We start from the raw sequence: 13,888 nt of genomic DNA, 5'->3' as shown, positions 1-13,888 counted from the left end.
ATGTTTCATTTTCAGTCTGGGGCACCAATTTCCTTTCTGTTAATCCTTTCTCAATCCCCTCTTTATCAAACTGAGAATGCAAAGTAGAAAATAGCAAGAAGAGGAGATGCTTGTCTGAGGTTTGATGGGACCTCATAGTTGTTAGTGTCCAAAGGCAGAGCAAACATTTTCCAAGCTGGGAACCTGCCAGTTCATACCACCATTTTTATTTATTAATTTTTTAATACAGGGAAATCTCACAGGCCTGTGCCCTGCCCTTGGTTAAAGGGGAAGGAAGCTCATAAAAGATATGGCTGTCCCTAAGCCTCTTTCCCTTGCTTTGGCAAAACAGAGTTGAATTGCAAATTACTGTATTAACACTCATATGACTTCTTTTAATCCAAAACCTGGGTATGGGAAGATATATGGGGTAAGAAATATGTTATGTGCTGTTCCTGAGACAGAAAAGGTCTCTTGTTTGAGGATCTGTCTACCTAGAGAGATTGGAAGGCAGAGTTTTTTTGTTTGAAGACCACCAGGAAATCATGGAAGCCTCCTGACACACGGAATATTAAAGAGGGGACAATAATCCCAATGTGGAAATTTTAGAACATTTGAAGCCCTGGTGGTGCCCTTAAAAAGTGAAGGGGATCTTTAAACTGGGTTGCGAGTCATCTGTCTTTCAGTGAGCTCTGTTGTCAGGCAACTCAGTGGTTACAGTGTATCTGGACACACAACTATCAGTCATCAGCATCCTGACAAATGTCTGATGTGAATATGTGAACCCATAAAAGTACAACTGCAGCATGGATTTAAAAAAAAAATTTTTTTTTCTAAAAGTTAGTATTTGTGGGTTGTTGATCTTGTCTGGATGCCAGGTGCCCACCAAAGTTGCTCTACCTCTCCTCTCTTCATATGGACAGGAGAGAGAAAATGTAACAGAAGGTTTGTGGGTCAAGAAAAGGACAGAGAGAGATCACTCAGCAATTACTGTTATGGGCAAAACACTTGATTTGGGGAAATCGATTAGAAGTATAGTCAATGAAATCAGAGTAGGACAATGAATAATAAAACCAAATGATAAAAAACCTTCCCCCACCCCTTCCCTTCTTCCCGCACTGGACTTCACTGACAATTTTCTCTGTCTCCCCTCTCACAGTGGTGCAGGGGGATGGGGAATGGGGGTTATGGTCAGTTCATTGCACATTGCCTCAGCAGGCTCTTCCTCCTTCCTCCCACACTTCCCCTCATCTTCCAGCATGGGGTCCCTCTGGCAGAGCCAGTCACTCATGAACTTCAACTTGAGTCCTTCCTACAGGTTGCAGCTCTTCAGGAACCATTCCAGAGTGTGTCTCCAGGCACATGATGCTCCAGCGTGGGTCCCCCATGGGGTCACAACTCCTGGCAGAAAACCTGCTCCAGCGCGGGCTTCTGTCTCTACAGGGACACGGGTCCTGCCAGCACAGTCTTCCCACAGGGTCACAGCCTTCTCTGAGCATCCCCTGCTCTGCTGTGAGCTCCTCCCCAGGTTGCAGCAGGACATCCCCATGGACCCCCATGTGCTGCAGGGGCACAGCTGCCTCTCCATGAGCAGCGCCAGGGGCTGCAGGAGAACCTCTGCTCCAGCACCTGGAGCACCTCCTGCCCCTCCTTCTGCCCTGACCTGGGTGTCTGCAGGGCTCTTCTCTCACGTACTCCCACTCTTCTCTTCCAGTTGCTCTTGCACAGCATTTCTTTCCCTTTCTAAAATCTGTTATGCCAGAGACAATGCCACTGTCACTGCTGGGCTCAGCCTTGGCTGGTGGCAGGTCCATCCTGGAGGCTGGCATTGGCTCTGCTGGAAATGGGGGAGAAGCACAGAAGCCACCTCTGCAGCTCCCTTGCTACCAAAACCTTGCTATTCAAACCAAATACTCAATTTTTCAGGAATTATTAATCTTTAGAGGCCTGGACTTTGGTGATCAACAGAAGCTTTTAATGCTGTTTATCTAGCAGACACATTCGTTTCCCCAGAGCCAATACTTGCTGTGGCATTCTCAATGTATTGCTGTGCCTTGATCTATCCACAGTCCCTGATTGTTATCTGCAAGTCTCATTACACCAGAAGGACAATACCCCCAGGAAACTGAGACCATTTTCATACAGGACTTTATCATTCTGACTCTTAACTCTAATTCAATCCTACACTCCTACTTTGAAACCTACATTTCACTTTAATGTGTAAATTATCCACTGCTTTAAAGAATCACTGCTAGATAATGCATTCTATTGTTATTTTTTAATGCAGATTTAAGTGGATATAAATGCAAAGATCTTTTCATGAATGAAACCCAAAGGGTGGTATGTTTTCTTTCTTTCAGCTATTGGGTGGTTTGGGGTTTGGGTTTGGGTTTTGGTTTCTTCTCATTTGTTATGTGTTTAATTCCTTTTTGACATACCCTGGTAGAAATAAACCAGAAAGGACAAAAGAAATTCCATACTGGATAAATGGAAAGAACGAAGAAGAAAACATAAAAAAGATAAATGGATACACTTAACTAAACTAATCCTACAGCCATCTGAAATGGCTGATTAATAACTGTCCTCATACAGCCTATACTGCAGATACTCTCTAGCAAGTACAGTAAGTGCAAGACATGTTTATTGAATATTGAAAAATATAAAATTGATATAAAACAGTATTAGTAGAAGGACAACTGTTAGAGCTGCTTTCAGATAAACTAAATTTGCAGTACTTACAAGTTCCCTTCAAGAGACAAATAGATGTTTAGACAGCTACAGAGAGAAAAAACATTGGATTTTGGCATTTCTTTAGCAGTTCAAAGCTTATCACTTGGAGTATATAATTCTTCTTAGCTCATTCTGCTAAATGAAGAATATTTCATGCCATTCAGTTCCAAAACTCAAAGCTTAAACAACTAAACCAATCAGCTTCTAAAATGCATCACACTCTTCTGGCAGATGGAATACTTAAAGAGAAACTGAGTATAGTATCAACCAGAAATATATGGTAGCCAGAGAAGTGAGGAAATAAATTAAAGATACACAGTACATGCAAATGTAGAATGCTGAACATTTAAAATAATCTGCTCCCAGAAAATATTGGTAAGAAAAAGTAATATTTTACGGAACACAGAAGTCTAGATGGTGTTCCACAATTTTAAAATGTACTTAATATTCTGAAGACATGGGTCACAGCAGCTTGTACTCTTTAATGTTTCTATTAACTCTCATTTATAAGCAAGTACCATCTGATTGCACTCAAAGCTCAATAAGGACTTTTTAAGATTGCCAGCAACCTCAATTCAAGGTAACTATTTCGCTATCAAATCTAGAAAGGTATTTTAGCTTCAAAGCCCTGAGACAGAAGAGCTCTGTATCTACAGCTCTCCAAAACACTGTCTGGATGGTCTGAATATGAAATTAGGCACTTTTGAGTGAGAGGTCCCTCTAAATACTCATATGATCTATTCTGCTCTATGTAATTGTTCACCTCAGAAGCACCCGGACTGGAGATTACAGAGTATATTTGTTATTAAGATCAGGACAGCTATTAATAAAGGCCAATTTGGAGGCTATGTTAAAATTACAATGAATACTGCCAATGAGGGCAAATCAAAGAGAAAACTGCCTGTATCAGAAAGCTACCTCCAGGGGTGTTATGAATTCATTTTATTTCCTATTCTTCCCTGACCCAGCTGACATTATTATTGAATATACATGTACTTGTTTGTCTTTTCATCCATAGCTAATGCAAAACACCACTTTAGGGAAAGAATAGGATTAAGTAGGATTTTTTATTTCATTATTAGAGCAATGCCATTTACTATAACAGTTGAAATTGTGTCAGCACATTTATTATAATCTACAATTTTCAGAGGTTTATAATTTGGAATGTGAAATTATTGCAAAGCAGAGATGTTGGGACAAAGCAACATATTTATCTGTGGTGTAAGCAGGGGCAATCTCATTGACTGACTACAATACCCACTTCCTACAGGGATGAATTTGCTCCCAAAGCAGATTGTTCCTACATTACAAATTTAGCTAGACAAATGGCTGAATAAGGGCTTTAAGGATGGGTTCTGTAAAAGTCACACTAGAAACAGTAAGAACATGAACAGTGAAAGGGGACTTGTAGCCCATCCTTTCTTTCGAGTTCAGTGGATGTTTTGTGTGACTTTCTTCAGTGGATGTTTTGTGCACACCAAACCTACTGATTTGGGATCCTGTCAACAAGCAACTGAGGATTTGATTAGGAAACATGAGATAATTAATTCCCTGAAAAAGCACTACCACAGTGTTCTTCCATTTCAGTTACTTTTACAGAAGACTCAGATCTTCTTAAAGGAGGATTTTCACTGCATTCTTTTTTCTTTGTTTAATGTATAATGTATTTAAATGCTTTTAACAAATCAATAAGGTCTTGATCGCTGGTAGATGTCTGTGTATGCTATAAATTTCTTCCTGTTCTGGTTGTGGAGGGCTGGGATGAGAGTCTGCTATGTTCATAGTAACGTGTTTGGTGATACTGCTTCCTTAAGGAGGAGGTGCTTAAAAGGAAGCATGGATAGGATAAGGTTCTGTATATCTAATTTGCTCTGGAATCAGTTCACCACTGCACTGGGGCTCATTCCAGTGAAAAAAGCCTTGTGGAAATGAAATGGATGGAGGAAAGGGAAGAGGGTGCTGCAAACAGACAGCCAAGGGAATACTAGGCAATTCCCTAATCCTGAACTGCCCAGAAAATTAACTCACTCATGTCAAATGACATCTGTACAAAATGCATATCCCATCTGAGTCATACCACAGCAAACACAAGTGTTGGTTCTGCAGGAAAAAGGACAGGCAGTGGTGTTAACCAGACATACTGACAAACCAATTCCTTTCTTGCCGTGTTTGGCTTTGGTAAAATGGGAATACATTTCTAAGATTTCTGTGCTACAACTAGTTATTCTATTCGATATTGAAGAGAGAGCTCAGGCTGTTATAGCAAGTTTCAAACTTGTGAAACTTATTGAGACTTAATCCAGCAGAGGCAGGAATCTAATAAATGTCTTTGGGGTGAAAAAAGTAGTACACTGCAGCCTGAGTTATGAAGCCCTTGTCACTCCTGCTAGCAGCAATATTCCTACAGAGGGAACACGGTCCATGTAAATAGTGACTAGAACTGAGATGCAACGTTTTCTACCCCTGAACTTGCATGGAAATAAGGCCATCAGTTCAACACAATCTCTGCTGGTTTACCCCATGGACTTCATACCCAACTTGTTTTTCATTTTCCTAGTGCATTTCTCTGTAGTATATAAGGCTTCTCCAAGAATGGTAACTCAAAAGGTATCATGCAAATGACAAACTGCCTAATGGAATTCAGATGTATTTCAAGAATGTGTTGCACATACTGGAGCACAATTTTATCATTTATCAAGAGGGAAGAAGGGGGCCCATGTGTGTGAAAATATCTAACAACAGATTTCCCGAGAGAAGTTCATAATACAGTGAACAAAAAACTGAGGAAATGAAAATAAATGGTAGAGTAATTCCAAAGGAAAAAAGAAGATCTTTTGTTTTAAAACATCCCATCAATAAATCTTAAAACCCTATATTCATTCTTTTGCTGAAATGTGCAAGTCATCCTTACATTATTTCCTCTGAGATACTGTAAGAGTTATGGTAAAAGAAAATCTCAGAAGATTAAATGGAATTTACAAGCACCATTTACCTTCATAGTCAGGACCATTTGTCCAGCAATTTTATACATACTTAAATATAATTTTTTAATTTTCCTTTCTTTTCATCCACCATTTTCTTTCATTACATTTTTGTCAATGATGAAGTCAGTCTTGCAAACTGTTACTCACAGAAGTAAGTTCTGCTCATTAAAGCAGTATCAGTGGCCTGAAGAAGGCTAATTTGCTTAAGGTATAGATCAACTCAGTCTATGGCCTTAAATCACCTCCCCTTAGAACAGACTGAAGTCAAGTTTTTTGTCTTCATTGCAAAACAACTTGTGAGCAATAGAGGTGCCTGTTCTCTTCTCTGCCACAGGAAAGGCACTCATTATCCTGCAGACATGGTCAGCCTCCTCCTGGCCAGTGAAGGAGAATGATGGCTTGCTAGGACACACCCCATCGTGTGTTGTCACATGCAGCTTGCCTTAGTGCTCCTGGCACCATGTCAGTAATTAGTGTAATTACAGCTGGTGAGAGAGAAGTAACCCCTGTGGCTTTCTATTAGGTACCTCACAATTGGAGAGTGTACTTCATTACTCATCTCTCTGTATCATCTCTTAATTTCAAAAGGATTAAGTAAAATTAATTCTTTCTGTAGAAGAATTTCTTTATCCATCCATCCATCCATCCATCCATCCATCCATCCATCCATCCATCCATCCATTAATGTCTATGTACAAAAAGCTCTTCAAGGCAAGTAAAATGTTAAGTTGCTACATAAGTGCATTATAATTACTGCTCTGTTGACAGGCATTTTGTGTTTCCTTAAAGCTGAGACAAGAACTTTGGGAGGAGGAAGAAACCTGCTCCCAGATTTTATGGGAATTGGTATGTTTAGCACAAATAATACTCTGGTATATCCAATAATTTCACCTCTCTACTGAGCTTTAATTCTGCTTGCAAACAATGTGTCCAACAGAATGGGATCAGAATTGAGTCAAAATATTTTAACTGTGTATTAGAAAGTTGCCAAAAATAACAGAAAGTGGTATCATTTTGTTTCAAGCTGGTGTGTTGATATTTTTGCCTTAATAATACTCATACCACTGGGTTTGCCTTCTGCCTTAGAAAAGTGCAATCTCCTTCATCTTGTGTCTCCCTCACTTCTCAGCAACCCTTCAGTACAACACACATCTCTGTTTGGCAAGTTCAGAGTGTGATGTACCATTGAAGCAAAAAGAGGGGGAAAAGAGAGAGAAAAGAACAAAGAAAAGTATAGGTGCAGGAAAAACACAGGGAGTGACTAATAGTTTCTAAAAATACCAGTATAAAATGTACATTCTTAGAGTTTGTGAAGAATAAAAATGAGCACCTACATTTTTTAGTGTGTTCAAATCTGACAGTGTGCATAAAGCTTTTACTATTGTCCCTCTGATAAACTGCAATGGCTGATATAATTTTGGGTTCTGCTATTTATCAAGAGCAACATATAGTCCAAGAGCCATTTCTGTGATACATATTCATTTCCAATACATTTCACATGAAAAACACCTGCTTACTCCAACCATATTCGATTAAAACTATCTCCTACCCACAGCACCACTATTTCCTCTGGTAAACAAGTCTTCAGTTGGCATATTTACACACAAAGGCTATAGGAACTTAGCACACAGTTAAACAATGATTGATAACTCTACCACAACTTGCAAAGGTGACTTTAAAAAATCATACCAGAAAATATATTAAAGAAATTTGTTTAACAAAGAATAAAATAACACAGGACTGGCTCATCAATCCAATGTTTTACAGTGCATATGACCTGGTAAGTGGGTCTGGCTTCTTAATTTCTGTGGAAATGAAGAACAACTTAATAAAACTGTAAAAGATTTCTTCACTTGTTCAAAATTAAAACTCAAGATGTTTAATAAAGACTGGTAGAAGGAGGTCTTCCAGCTGAAGCTACTGAAAAGGCAACACAGTGCAGTTGTGACATGGTTTTCCACAATGTTATGGAGAATGGAAGCTTTAACTTCAGAAACAGTCTTTGTGCATATGGAGGAAAGTGAAATTTGCCACATCAGATTTTTAAAGAACACTGTAAGTTTAGTGCCTGACTTACATATTTTCAGGGCTCTGCATTACCAAAGTAGAATTCCCAGCAGGAATCCAAGGCCTCTGTACTGGCCTGCTGATGGTGCACAGTGAATAAAGAACAGGGGGTGGCCACAGGGAAGATGAGCAAGTACCAGGGGCTTGTGTGTGCATGGGAGAACTGACCAGGACTTTCAGGGCTGCAAAGGCACTACACCTCTACAAAAAATACTGCTGGAACATGCATGGTACAGAGGGTAACTCAAGGATGATCATCAACAAAAATCCCCACAGAAAGCAAAGATAAGGTGATCTTGGGGAAGGTGAGCTTCATTTTCACTGCCCTATTTTGTGATCAGTTTTTAAAACAATTTTGTATCTGCAAAATCCTACATCAAGAATGCACAGCTATCCCACAGATCTGATACAGACTTTGCAAAGACAAATGAATCTTCAGTAAGACTGTTCACTTCTATCCCTAAATGAACATTCTGTTGATCAGTCTAAAAATGTATAAACAGATGAATCCAAGCAGTACTAAAAACTAACGTAAATATAGGGATAAAACCAAGCAAGACTAAAACTAATATAAATAGATAAGATAAATGAAAAAAAACACCCAAAAAACCAAATAACTTAAATTATTTCTGAATGGGGGTGATTTATAAGGCACTGCATATGCATGAGAGAAATCAAGTACCAAGCACAGTGCTGAAAACACTGACTCATGCAAATAATCCTTGCTCCTGCAAGCACTATTTTTCAGGCTCAGATCCAAACACAATGCCTGACACTGTTTGCTCTGATAATCACTCTAAGATAAACAGATATGAATAACTGCAAACACTTCCAAGAATTTCCTTTCACTTATAATGTAAAAAGAAAAATTAGAGGATAAAATGAAAATGTATGTTTCCACTTCCAGATTTCATACATCATTAATTCTGTAAAAATATATCCATCTTCATGCTGATAGCTCTCTTTGCTTGGCAAGCTTGAACAATAGCAATATGCTAGACAACCTGATTGAAAATTTGATCCTATTGTTTAACAAAATGAGGATTGTTTCATAAGGGGGCTCCATCATGTCTGTGCACATTTTCCCCTAAGTAACAGTGTAAGACTTATATTTCCCCAGACAGCTGAACATTTATGTTGATGTACTTGGCTACAGATCCAATCTTGCTCTGAATATAATACAGGAGAATTCTCCTCAGCATTTTCAATTATGGCACTGAAGTAATTTAACAGCATCTTCTGTGCATGTTATACAAGTTTTCTGATACAGTTAGCTCTTACTGAAAGTTTGCTTACCCTATAACTTGTGCCACATGGTTAAACTGTTCTTTGTCCTGAAAACTCAGGACATTGTTTTCAGTATCACTGCAAATGGTATAACTCTGGAGAAGCCAGCATTTCTACAGACACACACACCCTCCAGTCTTTACGGTCCCTAGGAAGCCCAGGTTACTTTTGAGCTCTCTGCTCATTTGTGCTTGCAGAGCCCCTTACAGTGTTGGAAGAAGGAAGCTGCAAAGAACCAAGAAAGGAACACTAATGTTTGGTTTAAATGGCTACATTATCGATACTCACAGACACTAGTTATGTCCAGCCACAGAATGACAGGGGTGGGAAGGCATCTCTGCAGATCATCTAGTTCAACTCCCCTGCTAAAGCATGTTCACCCAGAATGGGTTGCACAGGATCACATCCAGACCAGTTTTTAATATCTCCAAGAGAGAGACTCCACAACCTCTCTGGGCAGTCTGTTCCAGTGTTCAGTCACCCTCACACTAAAGAAGTTTCTCCTCCTATTCAGATGGAACTTCCTGCGTTTCAGTTTGTGCCCACTGTCCCTTGTCTTCTCTACTTTAATATCTCTCTCCCAAATTCATCGTAAGACCACCCTGGTCTTCCTTTACTACAAAGCCTTTGAGGAGCATTGTGGTTGATTCTCTGAAAGGCAGGTTAATATTATTTTCATATCAAATTGATTATGAGATGAAATACACGTTACCATTGAGAAAAACCTCAAAATATGCTCCTCAGTGCTAAAAACTTTATAAAAAAGAAAATTCCAGACTACCATTTTTTTCCCTTTCTTTTTGACCATTTATATAATGTCTGGCACTTGGTTTCTTTGTCCATGACTTAAGTACCTCAATGTTATTATCAGATAAATAAACAAGAAAATTAGTACAGGAAATTGATAAATGGATACTCAGTGTTTTCTTCAAAGGGCAAAACTTAGGGATGATGCAGACTAAATTTAATTGATAAAGTCTAATGACATCATGACTTTACAAAGACAAATAATAGAATAATAATATGTCAAAATTGTCAGACTGGATAGGGTCCATGGTAAGCTTAGGCTAAAACATCTTGTCAGAAGAGGTTGTTCAATGGAACAATTTGCCACTACTATTTTTCCTAATAAAGCTGGAATGAAAAACTGGTTCGTTATGTTCATGAAGCACATGTGTCTCCCCAAATTCTTCATTACAATATTTTGGCAGAGATTCTTTGAACCCGGCTCCATTGTTGGCAGGAACTGGAATCCTAACCATAGGCTGTGGAAGAACCTATTTGTTTTTCCTGGCCTTTTTATCCTAACATTTAAATTGTGAGAAAATAAATGCGAATTTCATAGGTTCTAAGTGAGTCTAGTCTAGCCCTCAATCAAATTTCAAAACTTGATTTTGTATCAGCATAGTTATAAGGACATAACACACCTTTTTTCCCTAGGACTATTACTTTGTACTTTCTCATCTTACTCTACACAGCTGCCATAACAAGTCTCAATCTTAGCGACAATTATCTTGTGAGGAACAAGTGTATATATTCACCTTACACCTGACTTGCAAGCTGCAAAGCCCTCCCCACATTTGATGGGTTTTGATGTTACTTCAATCGAAAAAGGACAAGTCCCACGAAGAGGAAATTGCACAATTCACCTTGCACTTGGTGCACGAGCTGCTAATCTACAGACTAATCCAGTTGATACATATGGTTAGGCAGTTGGGTAACTATCAGGGCACAACACCACCTTTCATCTCCTAAGGTAATGCAAAAGTTATATCTCAAATCCAATTTAAATTGGTGCTCCCTTGAGCTCAAAGATAATTTCTCTCTAATCCTCTTCTGGTTGTCTATAGGGTAACCTTCAAAATCTCAGAAATGACACTATAAAAATGATCAAGTCATAATTTTTTAGCACAAAACCTAGCTATTTTTCCTGGTGGCACTATGTTCCAGCTGTTATCAGATTCAATAAATTTTCAACTGCCTTGAACTCTGCATTTATTTTACTTTTCCAGATTTTTGCCAATGAAAATACCTCAGCACTGCTTGAAGAGAAAATAATCTTGTCAATTTTATTGTGCCATATCTGAGATGATGAAGGTCATGCTAACTACAAGTCTGTTCCAATTGCTGCGGGGTTCGGGTGAGGTGGGCTTTTAATTTTATTTTTGGTTTTCCCCTAGCTCTTACCACAAAGTAATAGGGATTTTCCCCTTTCATTCATCTTGTCTTTTGTTGTTTTTAATCGACCACCCATCAGTGCCGAATTGCCTTGTAACTGTCTGCTGAGCTTTCATTTGACAGAGATAGCTGCTATTGTTAGCAGGAGCCTTCACTTCAGCCCATTTAACTTTCCTCAGTTTGACAGCTTCACAATAGCCACCTTCCATCTAAAGAAAACTGTGATTTAGTAGAAAGGGAATGTGGGACAACAGCCTGATCTGTCACTCAGTCTCCAGTGAGTTCTCTTGGCATAAAGTTCCCCCACAAAGCTGGAGGATGAAATACTACATGAAAGTAAGATGGTCATGAGACATGTTCAGTTATATATTCCGGCAAAATCTAAACAGCAATCACACCTAAAAATACAGCCCTTTCCTTTCAGTAATACCCCATGCTGGGCAGCAAAATAAATATTTTAACTAATTCTAAATTTCCATTTTTTACTTACATTCCAGAGTAATACTTGACTTCTCCCCCACTCTTCTATTCACCTAGTAATTGTTCTCAGATTTATCTACAAGAGCTCCTACTAGAAACAATATGCCACAAGTAAATTAAAAATTTCATTGGACCAGTCATTGGTCCTACTCCATATGACTCTACATGAAAAAATATTGATGAATTAAGAGCCTGGATGTCCTCCCTTACTGACAATTAAAAAATCAAATTATAGCTGCTTTAGCACAGCTTCTGAATACTTCCCAGCTCAGCTCCACGCTGATGTCCTGTGTCATATGTCCTGTGGAAATACATTTTGAGCTTATTTTTAACTGCTGTGCTCTTATGCCTAACACACTTTTGCATTTAAGCTTAAATCCAGTTTTATCATTTGGCATAAATGACAAGCTGTAGACATCCCACTATTAGATTTTCAGGCACCATTTTTTTTTTCTAGCCAGTTAAGTAATGTTATTTTCTTGTCCAAAATCTTGGTTCCCAGTTTGATGAATTCTCTCTTGCTAAAAAATCTGTCTAGAAAATTGAATTGGAGTACCATAAAGCATAATTCATTTCAGTCTATATATATATGTCTTTCTTTAACCCTCATTTAACTTCATCAGACAAGGCCTGAGAAAACAAAGTTGGTAGAGCTGCATGACACAAAAGGAGCCCACTAAACTGACTTCTACATTCACCTGAGTCTGAGAATCATTTCCTGGCATTTAAAATAAGTAAATTTGGTAGTGGTGACTAATCACTGAGCAACACATGAACTTTTGTTTTGCAGCAGTCATTCAAAACTGCTTGAAGAAATTACCGCAACTATATGGAAAGGTATGTACAGAAATGGAGACATAAAATCAGATAACAACAGTCTCCAGAAAAAAGAGAGATAATAGTTACTAGAGAGACATCTTGCCCAGAGTTCACTTGTGAGAGAGTACCCACAAGGCTATAACTAGGAAGAACACCAGATTACTCCACTGTTTCTAATTAGAGAGGACATCCTTCATTTTATAGCTCCTGTGGTCTAATTTGTAGAGAGCCATATCCCCTAAAGCTTTCTGTAAACCAAATTAAAACTCATTCCATCAAGGAGTTTTAGCAATATATGGTCTTTGATCACAATATATACTCATGGTCATGGAGCTGCTGCAGGCAGCAGCAGATGGGGGATGTTGGCACTTTTTTTTTTTTTTTTTAAATAGAAAAAGCAAATTTCTTCTAGGAAAAAACATTCTAAAGACCAGAGAATCTGGTTCTATTTAAACAGTTATTCACGAGAAGGAACAGTACACACAGTTTCTCTCTCAACTGATTTTCCTAGTATTCTCTGACTTTTAATTAAATCATTTTTCTCCCTCCTTTTTTTATTCAAGACTCCTCAAAGCTTCAGCTCAACAAATATTGTTGGCAACTTTTTTATTTTTTTTTTTTTATATTTTTTTTCTTTGTCTAAATTAAAAAATAGTTAGCTTAGGGCTTTTTGGAAGCCTTAAGACTCCATGAATGCTTTTGAAGTTTGCAGTCCCTTCTCAATGCATAAAACATTCATATGATGTGAAGCAGTAACACAAACACCCTACTGGGCTTTAACCCAGCTCTGAACAAGAGAGGAAATTCTGCCTCTATGCCCATTCAGCTCTTGGCCTCTATGCCACCACTATCAAGAGTGACAATTAGAATTACAGGTCCTGGATTTGGACACATGTCCATTAGACTCCAAGGCAGAACTTCATTTCATACAGACATTGAATAGCTCTGAGAGTGGGATGACTTTTGCTCCCCACAAATCTGCTTTGAATTTGAACTGGTAACCTGAAAGGATCCATCATCCCAATGTTAGGGCAGCTCATGCCAGCCAGAGTACCCTTTACACCAAGAATTTGGTGTCACTTAGTGGTTGAACTTCCTACACACATCCAATTCCCTGCACACACGGCCCTCTCCCATTCCTGTGAGACCTGATACAAACACACAGCTCTATGTGTATCTGGCATAGCTGCCTGTATCAATCAACACTGCAAACTTGAAGTTGGATCCTTGTTTCCTCCCACACGCAAAGGGACTTAGCTAAATTTCTTCAAGCAAGATTTCAAGAAAGTATCACCGCTGGTATAATTACAGAAGTACCTCTGAAAACCCACAAAGACTGAGGGATCTTATCAGTAAGTGGAAAA

General features: G+C 38.7%; 1 protein-coding gene across 5 annotated transcripts in view; it reads right to left on the bottom strand.

The window, feature by feature from the left end:
• The window catches only part of AFF2 (ALF transcription elongation factor 2), a 334,567-nt gene that overhangs the window by 97,663 nt on the left and 223,016 nt on the right, over window positions 1-13,888 (bottom strand). The gene's annotated exons all lie outside the window — the stretch shown is intronic.

The sequence above is a fragment of the Oenanthe melanoleuca genome, chromosome 4A, assembly GCF_029582105.1.
Source record: "Oenanthe melanoleuca isolate GR-GAL-2019-014 chromosome 4A, OMel1.0, whole genome shotgun sequence".
In the NCBI taxonomy this organism is placed as follows: Eukaryota; Metazoa; Chordata; class Aves; order Passeriformes; family Muscicapidae; genus Oenanthe; species Oenanthe melanoleuca.
This window is presented reverse-complemented; position numbering and strand designations above follow the sequence as displayed.